Source organism: Lepus europaeus, chromosome 10 (genome assembly GCF_033115175.1).
Source record: "Lepus europaeus isolate LE1 chromosome 10, mLepTim1.pri, whole genome shotgun sequence".
Lineage (NCBI taxonomy): Eukaryota > Metazoa > Chordata > Mammalia > Lagomorpha > Leporidae > Lepus > Lepus europaeus.
In genome coordinates, this window is record NC_084836.1 from 87,210,853 (window position 1) to 87,224,646 (window position 13,794).

A 13,794-nucleotide genomic window follows, 5' to 3' on the forward strand; every position below is an offset into this window, starting at 1 on the left:
TGTATAAAAATATAAGTAACCCTATTGTGTGCTTTCAGTTTACTGAAAAGTACTGAGAAAAATCCAAGGAGCCTGATTTATACTATGTTATGTTGCTTCTCTTTAGATTTGGTCAGTATATTCAGTGGAGCTAAGTTTTGTCCTAATTATTGAATAGATATGGACCTTTCGTTTTTGACTTTGGGATATATATTTTTTAATTAAAGAAACTGTACTTTTTAAACTTCCCTGTTACATATTATTACTTAGGCAGATACTAAAATGGATGTGAACTCCTTGAACACTCTACTCATTGTGGACTGAAATGACTGAAATAGTTTAATGATCCTTTCTGGCTGGAAATAGTATTTGACCTTCTATTTAAAAACGTATGATGATTTGTACATTCCTAGTTAGTAAAAAATACACTGATTTCAACCTGATGCCATAGAAAAGGAAGAGACAAGGTGAAGGAAAAGGAACTCTGTGTGTCTGTGTGTGAGTGTGTTTGTGTGTGTATAGTCACACACTAAAGGAACTTATGTGGGCCACCTAGACACATCATTTTTGAGCTTTTCTTGGAAACTGATATCTTCTGTGGTGTGCCTTTTTTTGTCCACCACACAGATAAGTGGTGTCATCCTAAGACTTACACTTCTGGACTTTAAGAGGGGGTTTTCTTTCTTTGAAATAAAGAAGTGATGGTGTAAAAGTCCTTACCTATTAAACTGAACAGCTTCTCCCTTAAGAGTTCAGGAGGGAAGGTGGCTGCTCCTGTATAAGAGTTGTTGTGCAGTGTGGAAATGAAAATGATATGACTCCAAAATTCAATTTGTTTACCTTTTTAAAAAATATTTATTATTTGGAAAGCAGGGTTACAGAGAGGCAGAGGGAGAGAGAGAGGGAGAGAGAGAGAGAGAGAGGTTTTCTATCCGCTGTTTCGTTCCCCAAATGGCTGCAACAGCCAGAACTGGGCCAATCTGAAGCTAGGATCAGAAGCTTCTTTCGGGTCTCCCATGTCGGTGTAGGAGTCCAAACACTTGGGCCATCTTCTACTGCTTTCCCAGGCCCTAGCAGAGAGCTGGATCAGAAGTGGAGCAGCCAATACTCGAACCAGCACTCATATGGGATGCCAGTACCATAGGCGGTGGCTTTACCTGATGTGCCACAGTGCTGGCTCCTTGTTTATCTTTAAAATATGGGGAAGGAACTGGAAAGGTCAGTTTACAGATAATATTTTAATGATTATTTGTTGATTATTTATTGTGACATTGATTCGGCCCAGTTGTTTCGTATGGCTTTTTGGAGATTATCCCTATAAATAATAAGAAAGTGAAAACTATTCATTGGGTAGCACAGCTGTGATTTCATTCTTAGCAGAGAAAACAATTTGGATTTTTAATGTGGGGCTGTACATTTGGAAGACAGTTGCTTTCTTGGTTGCTTTTGAAATTGGTTCAGAAAATTATAGTAGACTTAAAATTCCATACCATAATTTTGTACATTTCACATTGTATAGCTTCTAGTATGAATTTCTTCTTGAGGAAATTAGATAAAGATTTGGGTTAGTTATGATGCCAACATTTTCTTGGGATTGATAATAAAGCAGAAAGTGTTTCATAGATTTTTGACTGAAAATTACTCAGAATACTTGAATCCCCCCCCCCCCCTTTTTTTTTTCAAGATGTATTTATTTGAAGGCAGTGTTACAGAGAGACAGAGGCAGAGAGAGAGGGGGAGACGGCCTCGATCCCAGATGGTTTACTCCCCAGATGGCTGCAACCGCTGGAGCTGTGCCCATCCGAAGCCAGGAGTTTCTTCCGGGTCTCCCACGCAGGGGCAGGGACCCAAGAGCTTGGGCCATCTCTTCTGCTTTGCCAGGTCATAGCAGAGAGCTGGATCAGAAGTGGAGCAGCTGGGACTTGAACCAGTGCCCATATGGAATGCTGGCGCTGGAGGCAGCGGCTTTACCCGCTACACCACAGCGCCGGCTCCTCCCTTTGCTTTTTGATGTTTTTCTAAAAAAAATTGCTAACACTTGGTATAAAAAGGTCTAATATAGAGTCATAGGTGAAAATGAATGGACAGACTTTTCAAAGATTATTGATAGTTTTCAGTGAGAAAACAATATAGCAGAGATTTTGAGTATCTTGTGCCCTTTGAGAAATTTTCATCAATTAATTTTAAAAACTGATTGTTGGTGGGGCCAGCGCCATGGTACACCTCGTTAATTCTCCGCCTGCAGTGTCAGCATTCCATATGGGCGCCGGGTTCTAATCCTGGTTGCTCCTCTTCCAGTCCAGCTCTCTGCTGTGGCCTGGGAAGGCAGTGGAGGATGGCCCAAGTGCTTTGGCCCCTGCACCCGCATGGGAGACCTGGAAGAAGCTCCTGGCTCCAGGCTTCGGATTGGCTCGTCTTTGGCTGTTGCGACCATTTGGGGAGTGAACCAGCAGATGGAAGACCTTTCTTTCTGTCTTTCCATCTCTCTGTCTATAACTTTATCTCTCAAATAAATAATAAAAATAAAAAAAGTGAAAGGAATAGCTTTTAAATTTCATTTAGTAAATGACAAATTAGACACACTCCTTTGTGGAAATGATCTTGTTGAAATTTATCTATTCTAAGTACACCCTGCAGTTCTTTTGTTGTATTGATTCATTTTTTAAATCTCCCTTATAGTAAGGGAGATAGTAATCTGTGGTTGGAACAGGCTTATTATCCAAAGGCTTTAACATTTACAGAGCAGATTATATTGGGCACATGTTTTTATTCTGCTAAAAACAGTCTGCCTTTCCATCTCTATATAATCCAGTATTTTGGTTGCTGATAAACTCTAGGAAAATCCTCTACGAAGTAGCTTCTTGTTAAACTGGCTTATGTTTTGGAATGTGAGAGAAGGAAAGTAGGTATTGCATTATTATATATGTATATTATTATTTATAATGTTGGTATACATTTGTTTATTTTTCAATAGCCTGTTACATGCAGAGCCAGATCTACATGTGTGTGTTTTTTGTTTTAGATTTATTTATTTATTTGAAAGGCAGAATGATTGAAAGGGAGCAAGATGTGGGAGGGAGGAGAGAATGAGTGAGAGAATGAGAGTGAGAGAGAGGAAAATCTCTATCCACTCATTCTCTCCCCAAACACCCACAGTAATGGGTGTTATGCTAGGCCAAAGCCAAGAGCCAGAAATTCCAGTTCTGTTCCCCCACATGGGTGAAGGAACCCAATTACTTGGAGCATCATTTACTGCCTCCCAGGCACATTAGCAGGAAGCTGATTGGAAGAGTGGAGTAGCTGGGAATGGAACCAGGTACTGGAGTATGAGATGTGGGTGCTCCAAGTGATACCTTAACTTGCTGTGCCACAATGGCATTCCCCTGCATTTCTCTCTCTCTGTCTCTTTCTCTCTTTATTTCTTTCACTTTCTCTCTCTCTCTGTTTTAAAGATTTGTTTATTTGAAAATCAGAGTTAGAAAGAGAGAGAAGAGAGACAGAGAGAGATCTTCCTTCTGCTGCTTCACAAATGGCTGCAACAGCCAAGTCTGGGCCAGGCTGAAGCCAGGAGCCAGGACCTTCCTCTGGCTCTCCCACATAAGTGGCAGGGGCTCAAGGACCTGGGCCTTCCTCTGCTGCTTTCCCAGACATATCAGCAGGAAGCTGGGTCAGAAACACAGCAGCAAGGACTCCAACTGGCGCCCATTTGGGATGCCGCCACCACAGATGGTGGCTTAACCTGCTACACCAAAGTACCGGCCCCCGCATGGAATTGCTTAAAGCAGGGATCTTCAAAATGTCAATCACCGTTGTGTAGTCTGTTGCAGGGGGACCTTAGCCCAGGCCTCTGCGTAGCTACATGATCAGGTCACACTCCCTTTCCTAGGACTTATACTTCCAGCTGGAATTATCTGTGTGCCTCCAGAGGTTAGAGGGAATACCCTAAGGTGTAGGTACTTAGTGGTCGTGGAGATGGTATGACTTGTTGCTGACATGTAGACCTATGTAGGATGGAAAGGGAAACTAGAGAGGGCTGATGTAGCCTCCCTCTCCATCACCAAATTTACAGGAAGTTTACTTATGGGATTTCTTTGTTAGCAGAAGTGTAACCATGCTGTGGTCTCTACCCCACTTCAGTTGTTTTTAAAAAAAAATTTTTTTTTTTTTTTTTTTTTTTTTTTTTTTTTTGACAGGCAGAGTGGACAGTGAGAGAGAGAGACAGAGAGAAAGGTCTTCCTTTGCCGTTGGTTCACCCTCCAATGGCCGCCGCGGTAGCGCGCTGCGGCCGGCGCACCGCGCTGTTCCGATGGCAGGAGCCAGGTGCTTATCCTGGTCTCCCATGGGGTGCAGAGCCCAAACACTTGGGCCATCCTCCACTGCACTCCCTGGCCACAGCAGAGAGCTGGCCTGGAAGAGGGGCAACCGGGACAGGATCGGTGCCCCGACCGGGACTAGAACCCGGTGTGCCGGCGCCGCAAGGCGGAGGATTAGCCTGTTGAGCCACGGCGCCGGCAAAAAATTTTTTTTTTAAATTTATTTGACAGGTAGAGTTATAGACAGTGAGAGAGAGAGAGAGACAGAGAGAAAGGTCTTCCTTTTTCCGTTGGTTCACTCCCCAAATGGCCGCTACGGCTGGCACTGCGTCAATCTGAAGCCAGGAGCCAGGTGCTTCGTCCTGGTCTCCCATGCAGGTGCAGGGCCCAAGCACTTGGGCCATCCTCCACTGCCCTCCCGGGCCACAGCAGAGAGCTGGACTGGAAGAAGAGCAACAGGGACTAGAACCCAGTGCCCATATGGGGTGCCAGCACCGCAGGCGGAGGATCAACCAAGTGAGCCACGGTGTTGGCCCAAAATTTTGTTTTTATAACTAAAAATATTTGAGAGGCAGAGAGGAAAGAAAGAATGCGAGCGAGCATGTTCCCTATCTCCTGGTTCACTGCTAAAATGTGTTTAATGGCTCAGGCTGGGGCTGAAGTCACGAACCAGGAACTCAATACAGGTCTCCCACATGGGTGGCAGGAACCCAGTTACTCTCAGGGTCTACATTAGCAAGTAGCTAAAGTCAAGAGTGGAGCCAGGTATTGAAAGCAGGAACTCTGATATGAGATAGGAGCAACTTAATCTTAACCACTAACCTCAATTGTCCTTATTGCAAAAAAAGAAGGGCTTCTGCTTTGGAAGGTTTAAAGTTACTTAAATAAATTAGCACCTCTGTTTTCATGCATATTTTTTTGCTTTGCAGAAATCTTTCCATAAATAGAGGGTAGCTGAGTATTTCAGTTGTTCCTTGCTCCTTCTTTCTCTCCCCTCTCCCATAGGCCTGAACCATTGGAAAGACAGCTTGATGCATTTAGCTTGTGTGTACGTAAGTGCCCATTAGCTGTGATGTGGGTAGTGAGTCTAATTTTAGACCTACCACTCTTGAAAGCCTCAGTTTTCTCTTCCATTGATAATATCTTTCATTTTCTGTAATGGAGCTTGGGGGTATCTGCTTTTATATATGTAAAGTAGATTTCCTCTGTAGTACTTAGAATGTTTTCATTGCATGAAATTTGAGTTTTGACTTTACATACTTTATCCTTTCTTTTTTTTTTTTTTAAACTTGATGTCATTGATTATTTTAAAATCCCATTTTGCCTGTTTAGCAGTATTTCCAGTGGTGCTTCAGTATTTCTATGTATTCCAGTTGTTTATGGAGTCTTTATGTTTCTCTGCATTTTTTTTTTGTTTTATTTTTTGAGGTGTACATACACAGTTACACTTCATGGAGTTGCATCCAGCCAAGTATCCATGTTCTTCTTGTGAAGAGGCAGAGAAAATCACCTCTCCCAAGAATTTCCACCTTCTGACCAAGGGAAATGTGTCCTGAAGAGCTGTACGCAGATGGGAGGCAACTTGTTTGCTTGTTCTGCTGTAGAGCATTGATTTAATTAGAAGACAGGCTGTGGGTGGCCATGTGCAGACAAAGAAGCACCAGACACAGCCCAGTTAGCCTGGGACAGTAAAAGTAAGTTACGCTCTTTTTAAAACACTTTTTGAATACTGATACTGATTCTTGCCTTTAGTACTACGGGGCAACTTGTAACTTACTGTTTGTGTTTTACACATTAGGTACATCTGTTCTTTTCCTAATACCCTAGAAATGAAATGTGCTCCCTAGCACAAAGTGTCTGCTTACTGGAAAAGCAGTGATTTTTTTTTTTCCTTTCCTTTTTTAGAATAATAAAAAAAAAAGGAATCAATCATTACATTCTAGAATAATTTTATACTGCCCCCAAACAATGTTTTGTCTTTTAACCCAATCAAAACACATAAATACAGAGCTTGTCATGTTTTACTTTGTAATGATAGGAACTTAAAGAATTATTTTAGCCTTTTCTAGCCATTTCTTGATGAGCTGTGTAGACCTTATTAGATGTATTCATCTTAGCAGAATCTGTTAGGAGATTGTGGTCCAATACCATACTTAGCAGTTTGTAAGGAGCATGTGGCTTTATGCTGTGAGTTCTTTTCTTTGGGTTGTTTCTCTCAAGAATACTGGAGTTCAGTTGAGCTACTTAAAGCTGCATGTAGTAGTATGGCAGAGTTGAAAGTAATTCTGTGTTCGGACTATATTGAAGGAATTCAGACTTTTGGACTTCGGACTGTAAAATTCCTTCTAGACCTCTTTTAATAGGAATATTATACAAAAAAGGATTTAATTAGATCAATTCTAGGGTTTATAGTGTTTGGATTTTTGAATCATTCTTTGTATATATGTGCATTTGTGTTCTTATGGATCTATATAATTTGAGGTATCAGTTTTATTATATAACATCTCTTTTTGTTGTTGCTTATGTTTTTTTTTTTTGTTTGTTTTTTTGGTTTTTGCTGATGGTAATAAAGGAGCAAGGCTAGGAAGAAAACCTGCATTCAGAAAATCATAGACTTATGTCATTGTGTTCAATTTGAAATTTTTTTTCTCATTTTATTTGAAGGAGAAAGGGATAGACAAAGATAGAGATAGAGAAATCTTCCATCCACTGATTCACTACCCAAATGCCGGTGATAGCCATGGCTGGGCCTGGTGAAAGCCAGGAGCAAGGAACTCAATCTGGGTCTCATAAGTGGGTGGCAGGGACCCAAGCGCTTGAGTCATCTGCTGCTCTTCTCCACCATGTGTGTTAGCAGGAAGCTGGATCAGAAGCAGAATTGCTGGAACTCAAACCATGCACTCCATTAGGGAATACGGTGTCCCAAGCAGGGTCATAAATGCTGCACCAAATGTCTGCCTCAGAAAGGCTTCCTTTTGATTTTAAGTTTTTGTGCAACTCTCAACTATAGACCTTTGTTCTGAATTTGGAAACGAATGAGGAAGATAGTTAATTAATAAATTATTTTTAAGAATCCTCTCAAGATAACATTATAAACCTTGCTCCAAAGTAGAAGAGATTATCTGAAAAATTTTTTCATTTGTGTATGTCTGTCTAATTTTTATGTGAGGTAAACTTTGCCTACGTATAATGAAAGATTGCATCTCACTATAGAAAACGGCTTGAACTTCAATCTTAGGTATTTTAGTTGACAGAAGTTCCTTGAGCATTCTGACTGCTAAGAAGTTTTTAATGGCAGTCATTCTCACCAGAGGTCTAGTCTTCTGCATGACATATACATTTCCTGACAATTCATGATATGCTTATACTCACATTAGGCTTACTAGGAAATTCAAAGTGGGGAAATTTGGAAAATTTATGTTTTCCATTCCTGGAGTATGTGCAAATGTTAATACTATTTTCTAGTGGGTTAGAAGTCTGTTTAATAAAAAGAAACATGGTTAGTCAAGGTTTTAAAAGTTAGTAATACCCCTCTCCATCCTCACAGTTCTGCCTAAGTTATTTGATAGAAGAATGGTTTAAGTTATTATAATTCCCTAGTCTGTTAGGTTTTTTTTTTTTTTTTTTTGAGTGATATTTCCATATTCTTGTCAACTTGGTTAAAAGGTGTAATTATTTAGGTACAAGGGAAGTGTAAGTGGCTGCCAAATTTGTGAATACTGGAGAAACAGCTACATTTGTCTTTTCTATTGTGGCTCATGTGGAAAGGACAATTTCAGGTACTGTGTGTACTCACCTCTTCCCGGACATCATAAAGAATCCAACTAAAATAAAGTTTAAAACTATTTCAGATGTGGAATTCTACTGAAGCCAATATTTTATTTTAGAGATTTGTGCTATGTTCGACAAGTAACTCTTTGTACTGTAATTATGTGGCTTTCTATTAAAAAAAAAAAAGAAAATAAACTGCTGTGGTGTCATTTTTTTCCTCTTAATTATATTTATTGGTAAATTAGGCAGATTAATAGAACGGAGGTAAGTGTAGTCATGCAGTGCTTTTTTTATTCAAATATTTTGAATAATAAAGAAAAATAGAATTCTGTGTTTTGACAGAATATTCTATGTCATATCAACAAATGGTGTAATGAACAACTAACAAGATTTGTTCCATTTTTTTCCTGATGTTTCCAGGAGAACTTGGGTACTTTAAGAATATCATAAAAAGACTTAGTTCTTAGTACATATGCTATTGTGTGAAGGTTTTCCGGGTTTTTTTTTATAATAGTTTTTTGTTTAATTGAACAATTAAAATAATGAAGTGTTACAGGTACTAAAACTTGGTATTCAACATACTGTATTTGACTCAAGTGTTCCCAGAGTGTGATGCAAACAAATGTTCTCTCAACTTACATCTAGGACAGCTAAAATATTACTTTAACACATGTTAAAAGTAGAGCACTATAACTATTTGGCTAGATATAATTCCGGGCTGTCTAAGTTGAGTAATTTCCTTAGGCATTCCAACTTTGATCAACCACAGCAAGAACTTCCAGCATGTCTGTAAAGCAGCCAGTGCATCTGTAAATATGTCCTGAGGAAGAGAGAAAAGAGAGAATGCCCAGAAAGAGAATACTTTCTGTCATTAGGAGCAGTTACAGAATGAAAATGGAAAGTTTTTTATTTCCTTAGAAAACCTTTTTAGGTAATTGAACCTCTGATTTCTGAGTATACCCTGTGGTTCTGTATTAATGAATGAAAGATACTTCATTTGAGCCTAATAAAAATGCTTTCTGGCTAACTGTTGAAAATTATTAAAGTCCATTAATTCTTGAAGTTTCTGTTCTTTGTAGAGTAAGAGTGTGTACTTCAGTAAGCATGTCTTAATTGTTTATAATTGGCTAGTATTTGGGTGAAATGTTCTTAAGTGATTATATTTTTGAGAATAACTCTAAGAACAGGCAGCACCCCCATAGAATTAACCTCATATGTTTTCTTTCAACACATGGATGAAAATAGATTTCCTGGTTTTTATTTTCTGTGACCTGAAAATGAATTTGCAAATATCTACTGTCCATATACATATATAAATTAAGGATATTTTTAATGGTAAATCATTTTCTGCTATATATATACTATACTTTTCCTGTAGCTTTGGACACAGCATGCTCATATTTTAAGGTACAGTTAACAACTGCTTGCAAACTGGCTATTAAATTGGATAATTGTCTAGTTTCTTTCTGATCTTAGTTTTCCTTAGTCTTGTGATAATAGATACCATGACCTCCAACTAATTAGCTCCAGTTGTGAAAATTCTGCTTATAAGATCACTCTTTTACCAAAACTTAGGAAGAATCCATAATCCTTTTATGACTTCCATGTTGTCAAGCTCTGTTCCTGTCCATTTTCTTCAATTCTTAAGTCATGGACATTGAGTTTAGCACAGTTAAATAAAATTTAATAATAAAAATAAAGTTTCATTTTACTTTTTATTTTTTAAAGGTTTATCTTATTTATTTGAGTTAGAGAGACAGAGAGAGAGAGAGAGAGAGAGAGAGAGAGAAAATGTTCCATCTGTTCATTCATTTCCATAGATGGCTGCAATGGCTGGAGCTGAGCCGATCTGGAGCCAGGAGCCAGGAGCTTCTTTCAGGTCTCTCATGTGGGAGCAGGGGCCCAAGGACTTGGGCTATCCTCCACTGCTTTCCCAGATGAACCAGCAGGAGCTGGTCTGGAAGTGGAGCAGTTAGACTCAAACCAGCACCCATATGGGAGGCCGGCACTGCAGGCTAGGGCTTTAACTCCCTGTGGTACAGCTCCAGCCTCTCACTTTATTTTTATTGATCAGTTTTTTAGAACTAAACAAGCAGCAATCTAGATAGATCTGCCCTCTTCAAGCTCGTCTGCTATATTCTAAAAGAGATACTGTGGATAAACCAGGAGAGAAGGCTGAGGAGTAAGTCCTGGGTCCACTAACTAACTGTGTTGTGTTCCGGATTGCCCAGATAAAAAGAACCAGCGAGACTCACTGAAATGCAAAGAGCAAAGGGACTTTATTTATAGGTCCAGCATGCTGGGGCCTGGCCTCCTGTGCAACTCAGTGCTGGGAGACCAAGACCCCCTTCTCGTTGTTCCTGGGGTTTTTATAGTCCCCGGGCAAACAAGTATTTCTTCTTTCCTCTGGCCCTGCTGGACCAAGGATGGCCCACCTTATTGGTTGCCCCTACCTGGCCCTGCCAGACCAAGGACTGTCCGATGTCAGGTTTCATCTTCGCGGAAGCGTCCTGGGCCTAGCCAGTTCCTTTGTCTTGTGAGAAGCCTGTCATGGCGTGGCTCTGGCCTCTCACAACTGTGATGTTCAAGGGCAGGGTGCTTGAACAGATGTTTGAGTTGGTTGTTTCATTTTAATATTTACTCGAGCTTTCTTCTTCCTAAAATCTTGTACATGTGAATATCATGCTTTTTTTTTTTTTGTATTTAATACTTTATTTCATATGCTTGCTGCCTTGAAGTAAATAAAGTTCACCCTGAGATCATTAGAGCCAAGTTTTGCCTCTGTAGGAGCTGGTTATCTAGTTTATAGATAAAGTCTCATATTCCTACAGTTATTTTACCTGATCAGCTTCTTGCCACTGTTTGTATGTTGCCTGATCATCGATGTCCCCTGCCTTCCATGTACCTCTTTGTGATTTTTTTCCCCTAAGACTGCTATTTCCAAAAATTATATATTTTCTTCTATCATTTGAAAGATTGTTTTAACAAAGGGCTGGTCCAGGCCAAAGCCTATCTGGGTTGCCCACATGGGTGGCAGGGACCCAAGTACTGAAATCATCACTTGCTACGTACCAGGATGTGCATCAGCAGGAGCCTGGAATCTGAAGCTGAGCCAGGACTTACTTGAACTCAGGCACTCCAGTATGGATTGCAAGCATCCAAGTGGTATCTTAACTGTTGTGCCAAATGCCTGCACCTCTCTCTCTCTTTTTTTTTTGTAAAGATAATTTATTTATTTGAGAGACACACAGAGAGGTTTTCTTACATCGGTTCACTTCCCAAATGTCTGCAATGGCTGGAGCTGGACTGAAGCTAGGATCCAGGAGCTTCTTCAAGGTCTCCCATGGGGCGGGGGGGGGGGGGGGGGGGAAGGGAGCAGGGATCCAAGCACTTGGGCCATCTTCTACTGCTTTCCCAGGCCATAAGTAGAGAGCTGGATGGGAAGTGGAGCAGCTGGGACAAAAACTGGCGCCCATATGTATGCTGGCACTGTAGGCCAGAGGCTTAGCCAACTATGCTACAGCGCTGGCCTTCTCTGATACCATTTTTTAAAAAAGATTTATTTATTTATTTGAAAGTCAGAGAGAGAAAGGAAGAGAGGGATAGAGGGAGAGGGAGAGAGAGGTCTTCCATCTGCTGGTTCACTTTGCAATTGGCTGCAACTGCTGGAGCTGTGCTGATCTGAAGGGGGGAACCAGGAGCTTCTTCCAGGTCTCCCATGCAGGTGCAGGGGCCCAAAGGACTTGGGCCATCTTCCACAGCTTTCACAGGTCATAGTAGAGAGTTGGATAGGAAGTGGAGCAGCCAGGACTTGTAACAGCACCCATATGGGATGCTGGCACTGCAGGCGGTGGCTTTACCCGCTATGCCACAGTGCTGGCCCCTCTCATATCATTTTAAAAATAAGTCTTATTTATTTGAAAGGGAGGAAGAGAGAGAAGAAGAGAGGTATGTCTAATTAACTTCCCCAATGGCTGCAACACCCAGTGCTGGGCCAGGCTGAAGCCGGGAATAAGGAACTCCATCCTGGTCTGCCCTGTGAGTGGCAGGGGCCCACAAACGCAGACCATTTTCCTCTGCCTTCCCAGGTGCTTTATCGAGAAGCTAGATTGGAAGCAGAGCAGCAGATATTCAAACCAGCAGTCTCATATGGGATGATAGCATCTTAAGTGGTAACTTAACCTGCTGTACCACAATATTGGCTCCTCCATCATTCTGATACAGGTATTTCATCATTGGTTAAAGTGAGAGATGAAGTTCTCTATGCTAATGATAATTGAGAAAGATAATGATATTTCATTGGTTTTCAACTTGTAGATTCTGGGTAGAAAACTCATCTGACTAATTTTAGAGAAGCAGAAAAGCATTATAAGTTGTATTTGTTGTACTTAGAAGATAAGTGGCATTTGTGATCACTAACCCAGTTACTAAAGGTGAGGTAACATATGATAGACCACATACAGATTAATTGGCTTCTGTATTTGTTACCTTCTTTAGTAATAGATAATTCTTATTTTAAATAAATGAGCATGTAAATGAAATCATGATTTGTTGTTAGGACTGACATTTGAGCCAAAGAAGTACTTTTCCTGGAATCTGTATTGTGTGGGAGACTCAAGACTTACTGAAGCTCAGCTTTTGCATTGGGTAAAGTTTGAGACCTTCTTAACCTTTATAAAATGGTGTAGGCCAGAGGTTGCAAAAGAGACAGTTTGCAAATGTGTGTTATTGACCCACAGACTAGTTTTTAAAAATTGGAATTTGTTGTCAATATGTAAAAAATCAGGAGACTCATCAAAATCAAAGTTTTTAACATCCCTTGAAACAAACGTGAGATCTGGCCACATGGAGCATTCATTTTTTCAAGACTGATCTTCTGGGACTGAGTGAGAGCTTTTTTTTATGAGTATAATTAACACTATTTCATTTAAAGATACAGCTGAAAATAAGTCTTATACAGAGATGTCATCTTTTATCATGTTGCAAAGGCCAGGAAAATGAATTGACATAGTTGACATCAGTTTAATGCTCTAGAAGTTGTAAATGGGATTTATTTATTTTTTTAGGTACTTTCAGAATTTTTATTTCAATAAAATGGGATTTCTACCAAAACTAAGTAAAACTGGAATGAATTTTGATTTGATTTTTTAAAAAAATAGTAACTGGACTTAAGTATTTATTATTTTGAAAATGAACCTCAAATTAAAGACTTTTCAAAAATTTCTTATTAAAGCAGTTTGAACCAGTACCAAAGTATATCACCCCAAAAGAGTTTTGAATTGGAGCTAAAGCAGATCAAAATAATCTGTGACCCAAATAAGCTTGAACCAAATGGTTCCTTTATTTACTTCTTGTTCCAGGAGGAAAATAATGTTTTCAGTGTTTATAGTAAAGAACGAACCGTTAAGTCCAAGAATTTCCTACTGATTTCCAAGCTCGGTCTTGCTAACTTCCTAAAGGATATTTAGCTTCTAACATCATTTATCTTATCTTGATTCCATTACTTCTTAATTGAAAACACACAAAGAGAAATCATTGATTTGCACATAGTATTTGTGACTGCATCTGTAATGATTGCCCATAAAGTTTTTTATGTCCATTTACCAGTGGCTTCCTCCCTTTTTATTAGATTTCTTCCAACCTATCTAATTTGTCTTCAGCCAAAGATGAAACATGGGCCCCAGAATGGTTATTAGCTTCTGTAGTATCTCAGGAATTATATTGTTGCCAA

At 39.8% G+C, this 13,794-nt stretch overlaps 1 protein-coding gene across 7 annotated transcripts in view; it reads left to right on the forward strand.

Annotated features, from left to right (window-relative positions):
- Positions 1 to 13,794, forward strand: part of TASP1 (taspase 1) — a 274,377-nt gene that overhangs the window by 23,400 nt on the left and 237,183 nt on the right. Inside the window, exon 2 of one of the 7 annotated variants that reach the window (XM_062203862.1) lies at positions 5,721 to 5,986. The exons of the other annotated variants lie outside the window; for them this stretch is intronic. The gene's annotated coding sequence lies outside the window, so the exon portion shown is untranslated. The remainder of the gene's footprint in view (positions 1 to 5,720; positions 5,987 to 13,794) is intronic. 7 annotated transcript variants of the gene reach the window in all.